This window comes from Heterocephalus glaber, unplaced genomic scaffold (assembly GCF_053883595.1).
Source record: "Heterocephalus glaber isolate CG9 unplaced genomic scaffold, H.glaber_assembly_v1.0 deba00001481, whole genome shotgun sequence".
NCBI classification, from domain to species: domain Eukaryota; kingdom Metazoa; phylum Chordata; class Mammalia; order Rodentia; family Bathyergidae; genus Heterocephalus; species Heterocephalus glaber.
The window spans coordinates 15855371-15873988 of record NW_028258317.1 but is presented as its reverse complement, the minus strand read 5'-3'; the positions used below and the strand labels follow the sequence as shown (position 1 = coordinate 15873988).

Below are 18618 nucleotides of genomic sequence, written 5' to 3'. Positions count from 1 at the left end.
ATTATTGACATTCATCTAGGGGGAATGCTGGACAGCAGAGAAAGTACAAAGGTGAAAAAGGGTCATTACCTATTTTAAGACACTGGATGCCAGGCATGGTGGTGCATGCCTGTAATCCCAACACTCAGGAGGACTGAGGCAGAAGGATCATCTTGAGTTTGAGGCCAGCCTGGGCTACATAGCAAGTTCAAGACCAGCCTGAACTACATAGTCAGACTCTGTCTCAAAACAACAACAACAACAAGACATTGGAAAGCATGATCAATGAGCTGCAGATAAAGAATCACTTATCCAGATGGCAAAGAACCATTCACATGGAGAGAAAATAATAAAGTAGGTGGTGAGTATGGAGAATAGCCCTCCTACTGGAAGTCCCTGGCATTTATAAACCCAGTTTCCCACTATTTAACACTGTCAGGAATAGGGCTATTCTTCTGTCATATACATTGCCATGTCCTGACTATAACCTCACTCCAAAAAGACCAAACACAATTCCTGAGTTAGTGCCTCCCCTGTATATTATAACATAATCTTAATCACTCTGTTTTGCAATTGTGTATTTACTTGACCCTCCTGCCCAACAGACAACAAATTCCTTGACTAAGGACTGTCACTGAATCTGGCAAAACGTCAAGTACATGTCATGTGTTCAATTAATTGATGTAATTATATGTGAATATTTCACAGCAGTGGTAATTCCAATTTTTCCAATTCCAATATAAGTTCACCAATTCCAATAGGTGAACTCCAAGAGAAATGAGGTACAAAATTAGAGGAATGTAAACAATGAAAAAGAAGGAAAAAGGCAAAAAAAAAATGTCAAAATTTTTCCTAAAGCTAGCTCTGCTCACACTCCCCCTTAACAGTATCCTTCCTTTCACCAAAATTGGCTTAAAAAAAAAAAAACCTAAAAGAAGCTGCACTGAGGAGTAATGGCTGAGCAGTATTTATAAGCATGCCAAGTGTTACGGTTTGGGTCTAGATGTCCCCCCCAAAGCCTCATGCGGTCATAGGTGGCTTTTTCAGAGGTGGCTGAAATCTAGCGTGTGATATTGGCATTAAGGGCCTGATTACTAAACTAGTACACTGACTGGTTTGGCACTGCCCTAATCCCAGTAATCTGGATGAGATAAAAGGAGCAGAAAGATGCTGTTAAATTTCCCTTGCTGCTTTTGCTATGTGTGGGCGCAATGAACAGTTGCCCTTCTGCCGTGGAGCCAGCAGATTATGGACTGAAACTTCTACTGTGAGCTAAGTCAATTTCCCCCTTTAACTTTGGGTGTCAGGTATTTTGTCTCAGCAACAAGAAAAGTAACTAACACACCAAGATTTGATCCACTGCAAAACAGTATAAACTGTTTCACCCAGAAGTGTCAAAGTGGAAAAGGTAAATTAGTAGCGTCTGCCAGCTATAACTACTGATGACACAAAGAGGGCAGCAAAGGCTCACATTTCAGCAAAAGGCTCAAAGGGCACAAAAGCTCCTAACTCCACTTAAAACCTCCGTTAACATATAATCAGTTATCCAGCTCTGGGGCAGGACAGTATATAGATGGCTGTTCCCATAGCTCTGGTGAGAGATGATAGGGACAGCACCATAGCAACTGGGCTGCTGGAGGGGAAGTTCTTAGGACAGTGAAGGTGTAAAAGGACTACAGCATGCATATCCAGGGTGAAGAGCCACTGACCAAGGAGTTTAAGAGGTTAAAAATGAATAAACCTGAGTGCGTAAGTCAAGTCAGAAAAACAGAGACCCAAACAGAAGTAGAGAGTAAAAATACAAATAAAGCCCACACCAAAGCAGAAATGGAAAGCCAAGGATACAATTAAAGCCCATATAAAATGAGAAGTGGATGGGCTGGGGATTTAGCTCAGTGGTGCCGTCACCTGCCTCACAAGCGCATGATCCTGAGTTTGATCCCTGGTACCATAACAAAAAAAAGAAGTGGAGAGTCAAGGGTGCAAATAAAACATGCACCATACATCACAGCATATTCCATCTCTATAGCACAGTATGTGGGTAGGAGCTATCAGCCAGTAAGACCTCTTCTATATGGTTGGCCTGCCTTTACTTATCCTTTGAAGCAGAGCTCTCATTCTGTACTGGTGAACAGAGAGCATCTTGGGAGCAGCTATAATTGTTAGAACTCTCACTGTAACATTGCTCTAGCAGCTTAATAATCTCAGGGAATCATATTGTGATACTATGGATTTACTGAATCCATTGGTTAGCCAGCAGCAGAGGAGAAAGTTAATTACATAAAGATCTAGGTTATTATTTTGGGGAAGTACTGGGAGTTAACCCAGGGCCTTTGCAATGAGCTACATCCCCAGCCTGGGTTCAAATTTGTGATCCTACTGCTTCCACCTCCCTGTGATTACAGGTATGCACTACCACACTTACCTATTTTTAGCATTTTTTATTTTTCATTTGATTTTTAAAATACCTATTTGCATTTTCATTCCTAATTGGCTTTCAGCCAATTATGTTGTGCTCATGCTTTCATAATAGAAAACAGCTGGATATTTTTACAACTGGAGACAATCTAAATGCCCATCTTAGGAAGATTTCACATTATGAAAGAGCCATCAGGTGAAATCATGAAAAGCCACACACATCAGGTAGATATGACTGGCACAGAAAGATTAGTCTCAATAAATGTCTGGCTTTAAAAAGTGCTTTACAGGGCTGGGAGTTTAGCTCAGTGGCACCATGCCTGCCTTGCAAGCACCAAGTCCCCGGTACAGCAAAAATAAAAAATAAAGTGCTTTACAAAATACAGCCTAGACATTTACTGAGACCCTGTCTCAGAAAAAAAAGAAAAAAAGAAAAAAAAGCAGGTGGGCATCTGAGGACATAGCTCAGAAAAAATGCACTAGGTTCAATCTTCAGCACAGCCACACACAAAAAAATTGTTATATGTATATAAGTATCATTCTACATAGGAATAGAACTAGAAGAAAATCTACCAAAATATCAACAGTAGTTCCCATGGAGGGGAAATGGGTCTTCTAAGGTTCTTCTGGATTATTTTAAGTGATCAAACACTAAAAGAAAAAGATCTGACATTTTATTTTGTGGTACTGGGTGTTGAACACAAGGCCTCTGCACTGGGGTACATTTGCATCCTGTTTTCATTTTTTTAGGATCTCACTTAAGTCACTACGTTGCCAGAGCTAAGCTTGAACTTGTGATCCTCCTATTTGGCTTAGGCTGTTTTTTTCAACAAAGCTTATTAGTTCATTGTTAGATGAATCATCTCTTCTTTTTAAAATCTTGTCTTACATTTATTTATATTTTCATTGTTTACTGTTAAAAAGATGTCATGAATATTCTTGTACAGATGTATGGTTTGGCATGTATTTGAAAACACATCAAGAAAAGTAAATTTCTAGCTGGTGAATTGCTGGTTCAAAGGGCATATCCATTTTTTTAAAAAAAATTTTTTAGCTGTGTTCTAAATTATCTCCTAAAAGGTTGGCCTAATTTTCACTCTAACAGTAAATCAAAGTAGTTTAAGAGTCAACTCTAGAAAGGGAAACAGTGGTGTTTATTTAGGAGAACTCCCTACAGAAAGAAAGGATAACCCTATTGGCAGCAGCAAGCCAGGCGCTAGTGAGAGAAGCCCTAAAGCCAAAGTAGGCCAGTGTAATTTGAAAGCAGCCATATTTCATATCCAACTTTTAAATTCCCTTTGTTATAATACTCATCTCTTAAGTCCCTGAGACTTTATTATAGTTTATTAAATGAAATAACATAGGAACTGGGCCTGCACTTGAGCTAAAGGGACACCAGGGAGAACAGCTGGTAACTGGCTCCAAGGACAAGCCTCAGAAGAGATACCTAGGAGTCCCAGAGGTATCTGGGGAAGAAAATCAGACAATATTGGTCAGTTGCAAGAAGAGGAATAGGGCTCAAATCGTTAAGAACAGAGGAGTAAAAGAAAATGTAACCTGCAAAGGCAGTAAAGAGATAACTTAAATACATGCTTCAAGAAAATAAGTGATGGTATAAGCACTGATTAAGAAACAGAGAAACAGACAGTTCCTTCATTTTGGGGAGGACAATGAGCTGCTGAAAAGAAATATACAGGAATAAGAGACTCTTTTTTTTTTTTTGGTACCAGGGATCAAACTCAGGTCCTTGCACTGTGAGGCAGGTGCCGGAACCACTGAGCTAAATCCCCGGCCCCAGGAATAAGAGACTCTTAAAATAAGAGACTCTTAAAAGAGTGAGATGTAAGAAACATTGGAATGTTCTCAGTGCACCAGACCACAGGAACATCTTGTTACTTCCACTACCTTTGATGAGAAACACGCTTTCCTCTAGGGAATCCTGGTGGATCTCATTCACCTGGATAGTCATCATGCTCAAGATGACATACACTGCTACAGATTTCTAACATCTTACATTCATGAAATGTGTGACCAGCTCATTGAAACTGCCAGTGTCCTCGCAGTGGCTTTCACTGACGATACATTTTTTAGGTCTCTGCCAAAACTGAGTGGTTTTGCACAGACATTTGGATTTACATGGCACGTCTCCACAAACCCTACATCTTCCCACCTACAGCATAGGCATTTCGAGACTTCGCATCCCAGGAAAAGAAAGACTGTGCTACTTGTGCAGAATTCCTTTATGTATTAAAAAAATAGCCTTCAAAAAAACTCACAATACTACAACTCTTTGTAGAGTAAATATAAAATTTAAGCTCTTACACAAAGCTTATTTATTTCCTCTCTGCTTTCTTGTTCCTGTTACAACAGTGTCTCGAAAATAAAAACAAATTTAGCGGGGCCAGGGATTTAGCTCAGTAGTTCTACTGCCTGCCTTGCAAGTACAAGGTCCTGAGTTCGATCCCCGGTACCAAAAAAAAACACCAAAACAAATTTAGCAAGGAATGACATCTTAAAGGGCAACAAAAAGTTCAAGATACCTATCATTACACTGTATTTCTAATTACCTCAGATGTCAGATATGTCTACTTACCTCCAATGTCAAGAATATTCATGACATCTTAGCTACAATAAAGCAAAATGAGAATCTATGTAAAAGCACATTTGGTCACATAATACCATATATAGCAAATTCCAGTTAGATAAGAAAAGATGATATATAAAGTTAACAAAATTAAGAAAATGCAGGTATATTTTTCTACACATAAAAGCACTGAAACATGTTTAGAAGGAATATACCAATACATCCATTGCCATACACAAGTTTAAATTTCTTTAAATGAGAAAAAAATCCATTAAAAATTGAAAGCCAAGCTGAAAAATTCTTTGTAAGTATTACAGATGATTAATGTCCCCATACAAAATGATACAACAGGAATATTCCCCCAAAAGAGAAAATATATGCAAAAGACACAATTTTTTAATAAGCAATACAACAAAGTCAAAGGATGGAAAACAATACTCCATGTGATAGGAACCCAGAAAAAGACAGGAGTAGCTATTCTATTTGCAGACAAAGTGGATTTCAAGCCAAGACATTAAGAGAGACAAAGAAGGTCACTACATCCTTGTAAATGGAACAACATAAGAGGAAAAGATAATGATCATAAATATATATGCATCAAATACCTGTACACTAAACTATATAAAACAAATATTAACCAACATGAAAAATCAAATAAGTACTAATACAACTGTAATAAGAACCTGAATATTCTACTGTCACAAATAGATCAACTACACAAAAAGATCAACAAAGAAATATCAAAAATGAACCAAACTTTTGAACCAATGGACTTAGTAGATGTCTACAGAGTGTTCCACCCCACAATATCAAAATATACATACTTCTCATCTGCACATGGGACTTCCTCCAAAATAGACCACATACTAGCTTGTAGAACAGGCTTAAGTAAATACAAAGGAATTGAAATTATCTTGTGTATATTATCAGACCATAGTGCAAAGAAACTGGAAATCAATGGCAAAAGAAAGAACAAGAACTTCATAAACACATGGAAATTAAATAACACCCTCTTGAACAACCAATGGGTCACAGATGAAATTAAAGAAGAAATCAGTTTCCACAATTAAATGATAATGCCAATACAACATACAGGAACTTATGGGTCTCAATGAAAGAAGTCCTACAGGGACTACAACAGTGAATTCCCCTATCAGAAAAACAGAATGAGCTTGAATAAACAACCTAACATTGAACCTCAAACTTCTAGAAAAAGAAAAGCAGGTCAAGGCTAAAACTCATACAAGGGAAGAAATTATAAAGAGCAGAGCAGAAATTAATGCAATGGAGACTAAGAAAACAATACAAAAAAAATAAATGAATCAAAGACTTGGTTCTTTGAAAGAGTAAATAAAATTGACTTAGCCAACCTTATCAAAAAAGGGAAAGAAAAGACTCAAATCCATGCAATTAGGAATAAAAAGGGTGAAATCACAACAGATCCTGCAGAAATCCAGAAGATCATCAATACCTACTTCAAGAACCTGTATTCTAATAGGATGGAAAACACAGACAAAATGGACAGATTCCTAGATACATATGAATTACCAAAACTGAACCAAGAAGATATAGAAATTCTAAATAAACCAGTATCAGTCAATGAAATTGAATATGCAATTTAAAAACTACCAGCAAAGAAAAGCCCTGGCCTTGATGGATTCACTGCTGAATTCTACACGAAATTTAGAGAAGACCGAATGCCGCTACTCCTTAAACTCTTTAATGAAACTGAAAGAGAACCAATACTCCCAAATTCATTCCTGGAAGCAAGCATTACCATGATTTGAAAACCAGAGAAGGATTCAACCAAAAAAGGAGAATTACAAGCCAATCTCACTAATGAACACAGATGCAATAATCCTCAATAAGATACTGGCAAACAGAATACAGCAAATCATCAAGAAGCTTATACACCATGACTAAGTTGGATTCATCCTAGGGATGCAGGGATGGTTCAACATAGGCAAATGTAATACACTATATTAACAGTGTCAAGGACAAAAACCATATGATCCTCTCAACAGATGCAGAAAACACATTTGACAAGGTCCAACACCCATTCATGATAAAACCCTACATACAGAAAATTGGTATAGATAGTCTTTATCTCAATCTGATAAAAGCCATCTACGAGAAACCAACAGCCAACATCATGCTAAATGGACAAAAACTGAAAGCTTTCACTCTAAAATCAGGAACAAGATAAGGATGTCCACTGTCACTACTCTTGTTCAATATAATTTTGGAAACATCAGCCAGAGCAATTAGACAAGAGAAAGAAATAAAAGGGATAAGGATAGGAAAGGAAGAAGTTAAATTATAATTATTTGCAGATGACATGATACTCTATTTAGAAGATCCCAAAAACTCCACCAAAAGACTTCTGGATTTGATAACCAAATTCAGTGGTGTACCTGGATACAAGGTCAACACTCAAAAAATAGCCTTCCTGTACACAAATAACAGATGTACAGAGACAGAAATTAGAGAAACAATCCCTTTCATAATAGCATCCAAAAAAAAAGAAATACCTAGTAATCAATCTAATGAAGAGAGTAAAAGACCTCTACATTGAAAACTGCAGTATTCTGAAAAAGGTGATGGAAGAGGATATCAGAAAATGGAAAGATATCCCTTGTTCTTGGATAGGAAGAACCAATACAGTGAAAATGGCCATATTTCCAAAATTGTTATACAGATTCAATGCAATCCCAATCAAAATCTCAACAGAGTACCTCACAGAATCAGAAAAAAACAATCCTAAAATTAATTTGGAACCAGAAGAAACCTAGAATAGCAAAAGCAATTCTGGACAACAAAGGCAAAGCAGGGGTATCACAATCCCTGACTTTAAATTATACTACAAAACTATGGTGGTAAAAACAGCATAGTACTAGCAAAAGAACAGAACTGATGATCAATGGAACAGGCTACAGGATGCAGAAACAACTCCAGACATACTCAACCACCTTATCTTTGACACAGGAGACACACACCTTCATTGGAAGAAAGATAGCCTCTTTAATAAATGGTGCTGGAAAAACTGGCTTTCCACATTCTGAACATTGAAACTAGACCCATATCTTCCACCACACAATAACCTAAAATCGAAATGGATCAAAGATCTAAATATTAAAATAGAAACAGTCTGCTGGAAGAGAGGATAGGTAGAACACTTGAGGACCTAAGAGTAGGCAAAGGCTTCATGAATAAAACCCAGACTGGACGGAAACTACTACTACACAGAAAAAACAATTAGGTACTCATCTTATTAAAAAGCTTTTGCACAGTGAGAGAAACCACCAACAGAGTGAAGAGACAACCCATAGAGTGGGAAAAAAATTTTTACCAGCTATTTGGATAAAGGACTATTATCTAGAATATATAAAGAACTCAAAAAAATCAGACCCCCCCCAAACTTAAAGACCCAATACAAAAATGGGCATCTGAAATGGAAAGACACTTCTCAGATAAAGAATTAGAAATGGCAAATAAACATATGAAAAAATGGTCAACATCACTGATTACTGGAGAGATGCAAATTAAAACAATGCTGAGATTCCATCTCAGTCCAGAAAGAATGGCTGCTATCAGAAATCAACCAATGGGCCAGGGATTTAGCGCAGTGGTTCCACCTCCTGCCGTGCAATAGGAAGGTCCCAAGTTCAATCCCTGGTACCAAAAAAAGAGGTGGAATCTTTGGGCTGTGGATTTAGCTCAGTGGTTCCGCCACCTGCTTTGCAAGCGCAAGGTCCCGAGTTCGATCTCTGGTATCAAAAAAGAAAAATAATCAACCAATAACAAATGCTAGAGGGGCTGTGGGGAAAAAGGAACGCTTCTCTACTGCTGGTGGGAGTGTAGACTGGTGCAACCACTGTGGAAATCAGTGTGTAGATTTCTCAAAAAACTAAAACTAGAGGTTCCATTTGACCCAGCTATACCTCTTCTTGGTATCTTCCCGAAGGAATTAAAAGCATCATACCATAGCAATATATGTACACCTATGTTTACAGCAGCAGTTTGTAATAGCTAAATCTTGGAAACAGCCCAAATGCCCATCAACTGATGAGTGGATAAAGATGTGGGTTTTTTTTATACAATGGAGTAATACTCTGCCATAAGGAAGGATGAGCTTCAGACATTTATAGCTAAATGGATGCATCTTGAGACCATACTCTTAAGTGAAATAAATCAGACTCACATGTTTAAATACCGCATTGTTTCTCTAGTGTGAGAAACTGAATGTGGAAATAAAGACTGAGATGTATAATGGATGTTGGGAAATGGGAAGAAAGTGTTCAAATGGGAAAAGGAACAAGAGAGGAGGGAGGGAGAAAGAAAGGAAGGGACAAGAAAAAAGAAAAGCTTTATTGGATTTACCAATGATTTCTTGAATGTGATACCAAAAGCATACACAACAAAGAAAATTTTGATAAACAGTAGTACATCAAAATTAAACACTTCTGTGCATCAAAGTACATAATCAACAAAATGAAAAGGCGATCTACAAAATAAGCAAAAATATGTGAAATCGCTGGGTGTGGTGGAACACAACACACCTGTAATCTCAGTACTCAGAGGCAGAGAGGCAGGAGGACTGCTGCTGAGTTCAAGGCTAGCCTACACAGTGAGTTCAGGGCCAGCCTGAACTACAAAGACCTTATCTCAAAAAATCATGTCTAATAAAGGGTTATTATCCAGAATAATTAAAAACTCCTACCACTGAACAGCAAAAAGCAAACAAAATGAAACACACACACACACACACCCCAACCTGAGCCAGGCATGGTGGTACAGGCCTGTAATCCCATTATGCTGGGAAGCTGAGGTAAGAGGATTGTAAGTTTGTGTCCACCCCAGGCAATTTAGTGACACAGTAAGACGCTGTTTCAAAATAGACAGAAGATAGGTAAGTAGGAAGGTAGGACTGAGGATGTAACTCAGTGCAAAGACCCTGGGTTTAATCCCCAGTTCCCACCCCCCAAAAACAAACCTGATTTTTAAAATAGTAAGTCTTCACTAGACATTTCTACAAAGAAGATGCACATAACAAATGGTCAAAAAACATTAATTAGGGAAATGCAAATCAAAACCACAATGAGATACTGTCTCACACCTGATAAAAGCCTACTATCAGGGTCCGGGATTTAGCTCAGTGGTACTGCACCTGCCTCACAAGTTCAAGGTCCTGAGTTCGATCCCTGGTACAAAAAAAAAAGCCTATTATCAAATAGAAATGCCAAATATTGGTGAGGATCCAGAGAAACTAAAATTCTTACACACTGTTGGTAGAAATGTAAAAATAGTGCAGTCACTATAAAAAACAGTAGCAAAATTCCTCAAAAAATTGAAAATAAATTACCATCTGATCCAACAATTCTACTTTTGAGTAAATGCAAGGTCTTAAAGAGATATTTATATACTCATGCTCACAGTTGCATTCATTATTCACAACTGTCAAAAGGTAGACACAACCTGTGTCCATCTATGAATGAATGATAAAATGTGGTGTACCAAACAATGGACTATTCAGGCTTTAAAAGGGCAAGGAAATTTTGGTGTATGTTACAATATGGATGAACCTTGAGAACATCATGCTAAGAGAAACTAACCAGGTACACAAAGATAAATAAAGTGTGTGCTTCTACTTGTATAAGGTACCTGGAGTAATCAAATTCATAGCGATAGAAGAATGTTGATTGCCAAGGAATAGGAGGGGAGAAGAAACAGTTCTTTAACGAGGGTTGGTTTTTTTTGTTTTTTTGTTTTGTTTTGTTTTGTTTGTACCAAGAACTTAACTGAGGACCCTGCACTTGCCAGGCAGGTGCTGCGCCGCTGAGCTACATCCCCAGCCTTCTTTAATGAGTTTTATATGTGCCAAATGAAAAGAGCTGGAGATTGTACAACAAGATTATACTTAACAGTATGGAACTGTACACTTTAAAATCCTTAAGAAGGTAACTTTTATGTGTGTCTTCTCACAACTTAAAAAAACTAATCAGAACAGCAAGAGAGATCTTTCAAAAACATAAATCAGATATGCTAGTCCTTTGCTTAAAACTCTCCAATGGCTCCTCGTAACAGGTAAAATAAAATTTAAACTTCTTTCTTGAATTACAAATACCTGGCTCATGCCTACTAAAAATTTCCAACCCCTCTCATACCACTCTCACCCATATCCACTTTGCTGTACACATCAGTCTTTTGTTTCCCTAATCCTTTTAGCTCTAGAGCTTTTCAAAACTATCTGTAACCTCTTCCTGGAATATTTGCTCTATAGCCAATTTTCACGACTTGTTCCTTGTTCAGATCTTGCCCAAAATGTTACATTCTTAAGGGCCTTCCCTCAACACTTACTCTAGAGTAGCCAACTGCCCAATTATTTGCGTTTATGAACACCTGATTTTTTACTGGTTTACATATGTGCTCCTTCCACAAAAAATAAGCACCCCAAGAATAAGGATCTTCTTTGTCAATTTTTTTCCACTGTTCCCTACTGACTCAACAGGCCTAACACAGTAAACATTTGATGAATGAAGAAATGCATAATAGTTTCTTTAAAATTACTAACTCCACAATTAAAGATCAGTTAAATAAATACCATGTATCCTTATGATAGAGCATTATTTATCCATTTTACCCAAGGTTTCATATATACTGTATTAGTGTACAGCCTGTACTTTCCAAGAGGGCCATAACAAGTTTTCACATCCTACATTCTCGTTATGACGTTGACATTCCTTGCCAGTGATCTGATTGATGTGCCCTCCTCTGAATTTTGCCAGTCCTGTGACTATGGTAGAAGTGGTGTTTTGTGACTTCTGAAGTCAGCCTGTGTCCTCCTGGGACATTCACTCTTGGAATCAAGCTGTGAGGAAGCCTAGGGTATACGTAGGTGTTTAGGGTGAGAGCCCCAGGAAAGTCAACAACCATCAGATACAGGAGTGAGGAGGCCTTGAAGATGATTCAAGTCTCAGCCACCATTTGACTGAAACTGTAAGACAGATTCTGAGCAAGAACCACCTAGCTGAATACAGGAAACCTTGGAATCATGAAAGATACTGACAGTATTGTAGCTTTAGCCCACTGAGATTTATGTTAATTCATTACACACCATTGGAAAACTAAAACAATTTAGATTTCAAGCACGTAAAGAATAGAGACAATGGCCGTGGTGGTGGCAGTGGCGCCTGCAGGGGGTGGGTGGGGTGGGGGGATAAAATGGCGGATTTCGAAGAGTTGAGCAATATGGTTTCTAGTTTTAGAGTTTCTGAACTACAAGTGTTACTAGGCTTTGCTGGATGGAATAAAAGTGGACGCAAACATGACCTCCTGATGAGGGCCCTGCATTTATTGGAGTGGCTGCAGCCCTGTGGTTCAGATTAAAATCCAAGAATTGTATAGACGCCGATATCCACGGACTCCTGAAGGGCTTTCTGATTTATCTGCAATCAAATCATCAGTTTTCAGTTTGGATAGTAGCTCATCACCTGTAGAACCTGACTTGGCTGTGGCTGGAATCCACTCATTGCCTTCCACTTGAGTTACATCTCACTCACTGTCCTCTCCTGTTGGTTCTGTGCTACTTCAAGATACTAAGCCCACTTTTGAGATGCAGCAACCATCTCCTCCAATTCCTCCTGTCCATCCTGATGTGCAGTTTAAAAACCTGGCCTTTTATGATGTCCTTGATGTTCTCATCAAGCCCACAAGTTTAGTTCAAAGCAGTATTCAACAATTTCAAGAGAAGTTTTTTATTTTTGCTTTAGACACCTCAGTAAGTTAGAGAGATATGCATATCAAGGGACTTTTTGCCAGGTGGTCGGAGATATTATATAGTTCAAGTTCAGCTAAGACTTTGCCTGGCAGAGACAAGTTGTCCTCAAGAAGATAACTATCCCAATAGTCTCTGTATAAAAATAAATGGGAAGCTTATTTCCTTTGCCTGGCTATGCACCACCACCAAAAAATGGGATTGAGCAGAAGCGCTCTGGACATCCCTTGAATATTACATCTTTAGTGAGGTTGTCTTCAGCTCTGCCAAACCAGATTTCTATTTCTTGGGCATCTGAAATTGGAAAGAATTATTCTATGTCTGTATGTCTTGTACAACTGACATCAGCCATGTTATTACAGAGATTAAAAATCATTCCAGAACACTAATTAAAGAAAAACTTACAGCAGATCCTGATAGTGAAATTGCTACAACTAGTCTTCGGGTGTCCTTAACGTGCCCTCTAGGGAAAATGAGGCTAACAATCCAATGCCGTGCAGTGACAGGTACATATCTGCAGTGTTTCGATGCTGCCCTTTATCTACAAATGAATGAGAAGAAGCCCACCTGGATTTGTCCTGAGTGTAACAAAAATTTGCCTACAAAAGTCTAATATTAGATGGGCTTTTTATGGAAATTCTCAATGACTGTTCTGATGTGGATGAGATCAAATTCCAAGAAGATGGTTCTTGGTGTCCAGTGAGACCTAAGAAAGAAGCTATGAAAGTATCCAGCCAACCATGTACAAAAATAGAAAGGTCAGATTATAAATATATTTTTATTTTTAGTTATGTAGGGGAGGGGAGGGAGATAATTCCCTTGGCATAGTTCATGAAAGCAGCTGTGACCTCCAATCAGCTTACTTCATTTCAAAACTGTTTCCAATCACAAGGAAAGATTTCTTTAAAATATACTTGTACATTTCACCTGTAGATGTCTGTAACTTCATCCTCAGTATGTTCCCAAATTTGTGCTGGCATCGAAAGGACAAAACATTATACTGCTGAGTTTTTCTACTAATTATTTTTTGAAACATTATTTTCCCAACACAAAAGAGCTTTTTTTCTCAGTATAATGAAAATTGAAATCCTATGTGTATTCAATAGTAAATAGACAAATTTTATTTTTTATTTCCACTTGAAGAGTTACATTTCATATAAAAGTTTACAAATAATGGTTTTTTATTTTTTCAGTATAAAAAAGTTGCCTTGATGGCATATTATGATGTAATTCTAATTGCTTGAAGGATAGTTAAATGTCAGTATTGAAACCTTATCTCTAGCTGCCATCTTGTAGATATGAACGAATGTTCACCAAACATATATTTTGTATTTTGTTGCACTGTACACTGCAGCTAATAAGCCAAGGAATTGACATATATTAGGTGTGTGTACTGTTTCTAAAAACCACAAACTAAGAATGATAAATTATCAATATAGTTTAGTATTTGCTAATTTTACTACACTCTTTTGTTATGTATATGTAGGAAGTCATAAGGATTCAATCTGAGTAAAGTTTAAAACCATATATTTTATGATAAAGGGCCTTTAACTTAAGATGGCCAAAGCACTGATATTATATATTTGCTGTAAAGAGAATTATGAGTTTTATTTTTCTGATATAAAAAGTTACTTAATAAAGACTTGTTTCCGTAAAAAAAAAAATAGGTCAGGTGTCCTCAGTAAGCCTTGTTCAGTTACTGTAGCTGGTGAGGTAAGCAAGAAGAAAGTGGATGTTATCGACCTAACAACAGAAAGCGCTTCTGATGAAGAGGAAGACCCTCCTGCAAGTGCATCTTTATGTCAGAAACACAAAGCAGCCCAACCAAAGGACTACTCAGTGCCATTCTGCCACACCCCAATATCAAGCATATCATCAGATTTGCCAGGAGAGCAAAGAAGAAATGCTATTAATAATGAAATGAAGCTTGGAACATCTTATACTGTGCAACAGTGAATACAAAATAAAACATATAATTTGTAAAAAAAAAAAAAAAAAGAATGGAGACAATTATTGAAGAAAAACAATCTTACATTAAGAATGGCTACCTAGGGCCAGGGATGTAGCTCAGCGGCACTGCTCCGGCCTGGCAAGCGAAAGATCCTGAGTTTGATTCCAATACCAGAAAAAAAAAAAAGAAGTGGCTACCTCATGTAATCCCAGTACTCTGGGAAGCTGAGGCAGGAGGAATAAAGTTTAAGCCCAGCCTGGGTAATCTAGTGAGACTCTGTCTCAAAAAATTTTAAAAGGGCTGGGGATGTAACTCAGGGCAAAAGCTCTGGATTCAATCCCCATTCAAAAAAAAAAAAAAAAAGCCACGTGTGATGGTGTATGCCTATAATCCCAGCTAAGTGGGAGGCTGAGGCAGAAGACTGACAAGTTTGAGGCTAGCCTGGGCAGACTGGCAAGACACTATCTAGTAATTAAAAACAAAACAAATAGAAAACCGACGTGGCATCTCTAGTCACTACAGAAATGCAATAAAACCACAATGAGATGGCACTGCACACTAGAATGGCTATACTCTAAAAAGCAAATTTAAACATGTTGGTAAGATATGGAGAAATAGGAACATTCATACATTACTGGTGGGGATATAAAATGGTGCAGCCATTTAGAAAAATGGTTTGTTGGTTCTTCAAAATGCTAAACAAAAATCTATTCTATGACAAGTAAATAAAAACACACACACAAATGTTCATAGCAATATTATTCATAATAACCACAAAATGGAAACAACCCAAATGTTCATCAACTGGTGCAAATAAACAAAATGTTATATCCATACAATTGAACATTACTTACCCATACAGGGAATGAAGTACTGATTTGTACAATGTGAACTTGAAATGTTCATGCTAAGTAAGAGAGGCCAGATATAACAGATATTGTATGACTCCATTTATATAAAATATGCACACCAGGGAAATCCACAGACAGAAAGACCAGTGGTTGCCAGGAGCTGAGGAAAGGAATAATGGGAAATAACTGCCACTGCACATGGGGGGAGTGGTAAAAATGTTCTAAAATTAGATGGTGGAAATAGGTGTACAATTCTTTGAAAATACTAAAAACAACCATTGACACATGTACTTTAAAGGGATAAATTTTATTATATACAAATTACATTTCAATAAAGCTGTTATTAAAAATTTAAGGCATGTTTTCTGACATTATAAGTATCACTAAATCAACTTGCTAATTATGTTATTCAAATCTCTTTATTCTTATTTTTTCCCTACCATGATGGACACACCCTCAGGTGACCACTGTGTAATCCCCTCCTCCTGAGTGCAGGTGAGAAACTTCTGACTTACTTCCAACCAGAAGGATTTGACAAAGGTGATACTGAGTTGCTATTCCTGTAATTATTCCATATCAGCTGACAGGAGAGATTCTCCTACTGGTCTACAAGGAGCAAATAGCCATTCTGTGAACTGCCCATGGAAAAGATCATGTGAAGGAAGTATGAACAGTATCTAAGACCTGTGATAGGCTGGAGGCCAGTAAGAAGCTAGGGTCTAAGGAAATGAATTTTCCCAACAACCTGAATGAACTTGGGAGGAAGCTGATTCTTCTCTAGTCAAAACTCTAGATGAGGATACAGCCCAGCTAATACCTTGATTATAGCTTTGTAAAACCCTGAGCACAGGACCTAGTTCAGAACTAGACTCCTGACCCATGGAAACTGTGTTGAAAATGGCCATATTTGTGGTAATTTGTTATGTAGCAATAGAAGACTAATATAACTAGTATTGAAACACCAACCTTTTGAAAGGTATTTCTTCTTCCACAACGTCTCTATACCTGCAGAGTTGTGACTCTGTCAATTTCTTATAGTTCTAATGATTTCTGGCTTAAATATTTGGGGCACTGAGAAGAAAAAAGTTTTTCCACTGTTTTAACCACTAACAGATACGCCTGAGTATCATTCGGCCGCACATTTGTTTACGTACTCGAGGATCACTCCAGCAGGTATTTCAACCAGTTGATTCTTGTATTGAATAAATTTAATAAAATTGTATCTTTTTTTTTTTTTGGTACCGGGGATCGAACTCTGGTCCTTGCGCTTGCACAGCAGGTGGCAAAACCACTGAGCTAAATCCCCGGCCCTAAATTTGATAAAATTGTTATTTCTATATTTCCTGTTATATTATCTTATAAAAATTAAATATGTAAAATACGTAAATATGTAAAATATATAATTTTTGGTCATCCTGTATTTAAATAATTGGACTGGTGAGCACAACAGTCAACACAGATTTCTCAAAAGTTGGGCTTTCTTCCCACCAGCAAGTAAACAATGCTGCAGTAGCAGACATTAGGCTCAGTTGTCCTCAATTTAATTCAATTCTGACACCTGAGGTAACTTCAAATCCCACAGTTTGAGGGCTCAGACCTCAAGACTGTTCCTACTTCCATTTTAGATGCCCCATTCACAAACCCCAGATTGCAACCTGTGCTTCTGAGCAACCAGCTATAAAATGACATTCTCGTAGCCCACTCCTTAATTTGCTCAAGGAAATTACAAAATTCAGGGAAACACTCAAGGTTATGGCTACCTGATTATTATAAAAAACACTTCAAAGGATACAGGTGAAAAGATGCCTAGGGTGAAGGGAAGGGGCACAGCACTGCCATGCCCTCTCTGGATGCACCATTTTGTAAGAATCTCCATGTGTTCAGCTATTTGGAAGCTCTCTGTACCCTATCCTTTTGAGTTTTAAAGGTAACTTCATTGGAAAGGCAGACTGAAAAATAGACAACTATATCTTAATGTGATTGGACAAAAAAGGTATGATCTAATATTAACAGACAGGGTGGAGAAACCCAGCAAGGCCTGTCTGTTCAGATTCTTTAGCATTCCTTCCTCCTGGGAATGGGGCAGGACTCCTTCTAAAATGGGATCTTATCATCTACTATCAGAAGGATAGGTCAAAGAATTTCTTTATGACCAACTCTGAGGCAGGAGGAAAAAATTAGTTTCTATGACTTGCCTTGGGCACTGAGTTAAGGGCCAGTAATTATGTACAAAAATCAAAAAATATTCATCATTATATCAAAGATTATGTTGGTTTATGATTATTCACTGTGCATTATGCCTTTTGATTCTTTTGTCCAGATTAATAACTTATCCTTTGAATTCTGTTAAAATGTCACTTCTGCTTTCTTTCTGCTGTGCATGCTTGATGTTATCTTTATGTTCACTTTTCTGAGTCATTTCATTTTACGTATATTTTATATAAAGCATAAATATAGTTGAAATTTTGACTTTTAATCTAGTCTATCATTTAATAAAAAAACTCTGACACATTCACATATTTTATATTAACTCATCATTCAGCTATATTTATTTCCATTTTTACAATTTTTTATTTTTGTAGTACATGTTTGCAGTAATGATTACTTCATTGTGGGGAATTGGTGCATGTACATAATACATCTCAATTCTTTTTTTCCCCCCTTCCCTCCACTCTCCCTTTAAAAAAAAAGTTTTTTGGCTATATACTTGTTTTCTAAAGGCTTTCTAAAGGCTTCTAAAGAATTTTTCATTATAAGTTTTCTGTTCTTCATTTTCTATTGGTTTAAAATTATACAATTTAGTTGCATTCTACAGGTTGAACATCCCCAATCCAAAAATCTGAAATCTTAAATGCTAAAATTTTAACTTTTTGAAAGTGTGTTCAAAAGTTCAGAGCATTTCCAACTTCAGATTAGGGATGCTCAATGAATAGATATATGCAAATGTTCCAAACTATAAAAAAATATGAAATCTGAAATACTCTTGGTCCTAATCATTTCAGATAAGAAATACTCAACCTATAGTGAATTTTAATTTTTATACTTAAACTATTTATTTAAA

General features: G+C 37.2%; 1 protein-coding gene and 1 pseudogene across 4 annotated transcripts in view; one reads left to right on the top strand and one right to left on the bottom strand.

Moving 5' to 3' along the window:
- Rnf38 (ring finger protein 38) overlaps nucleotides 1-18618 on the bottom strand; it is a 142397-nt gene that overhangs the window by 61648 nt on the left and 62131 nt on the right. The gene's annotated exons all lie outside the window — the stretch shown is intronic.
- Nucleotides 12193-14711, top strand: LOC101698652 (E3 SUMO-protein ligase PIAS2-like; annotated as a pseudogene).